Genomic DNA, 1,027 nt, shown 5'->3' on the forward strand with positions numbered 1-1,027 from the left:
CAGCGATCCTCCAGCCTCGGCCTCCCAAGTGCTGGGATTACAGGCGTGCGCCACCACGCCGGGCACCAACTTTCCTTTCCTTAAACAATGACTATATTCTGTATGTAATTCTGAAAGGCCCCTCAACTGTGCCCATTACTATCCTTCAATGCATTTGTAAAAGTGGAGTCGCTGGGTCAAGAAACAGTTTTGAGGCATGTGATGAGGCGTGCTGATTATCCAGCAGAGGTCTGTGTGCGCTTTTTCGCGTTAGCGGGTGTAAGGCCCGTTCTCTTCCTCGAAGTCTACAACACATCTCATCTGACTGCCACTGCTCTCAGAATCTAAGCCAGCGCGGTGGTGCACCCTCAGCACCCTGGGAGGCCGAGGCAGGAGGGCTGCAAGTTCAAGCCTACCTTGGTTCCCACACGCCCCCACTCTGTGTAGGCTGATTTCGCCCCCGCAGGGATGGCCGCGGCCGGGCTCAGTCCTCAAACCCGTTCTGGACTGGCTTGCGTCCTGCCCCTGTCCCTGGTCACTTATTGCCGCACCCGTCACCGTGCGCCGGGGCTGGAGAAAACTGTGGGCTCCGGGGTGCCGAGCGCCGATCCCACAGCGCCACAGGCTGGACCGATCTTCCCGGCCGGCTCCCGCTCCTCGCCAGACAGGCCGGGCTAGGGCTGCCAATGTCTGGGCCTAGTCCGCACGGCTTCCAGTGGCTGCACCGTCTCCTTGAGCCATGAATGTGCAGGCATCCAGGTCCACGCGTGGCGAAGGGACATCCGGGTCCCCGCGTGGCGAGGGGACATCCGGGTCCACATGTTGTGAGCGGACATCCGGGTCCCCGCGCCACGAGGTGTATCCGGGTTCCCGCGCCACGAGGTGTATCCGGGTTCCCGCGCCGTGAGGGGACATCCGGGTCCCTGCGCTCACCGCGGGGCCACGCTCGCCCTCCTCGGGACCCAGCTGCGTGGGCGCCACTCTGGGCTGCGTTGAGGGCACCGCGCCGGGCCGCGCTCAGGGCAGAGCCTCGCCCTGGCAGCGCCCC

Source organism: Chinchilla lanigera, unplaced genomic scaffold (genome assembly GCF_000276665.1).
Source record: "Chinchilla lanigera isolate Chin_1 unplaced genomic scaffold, ChiLan1.0 scaffold00081, whole genome shotgun sequence".
Lineage (NCBI taxonomy): Eukaryota > Metazoa > Chordata > Mammalia > Rodentia > Chinchillidae > Chinchilla > Chinchilla lanigera.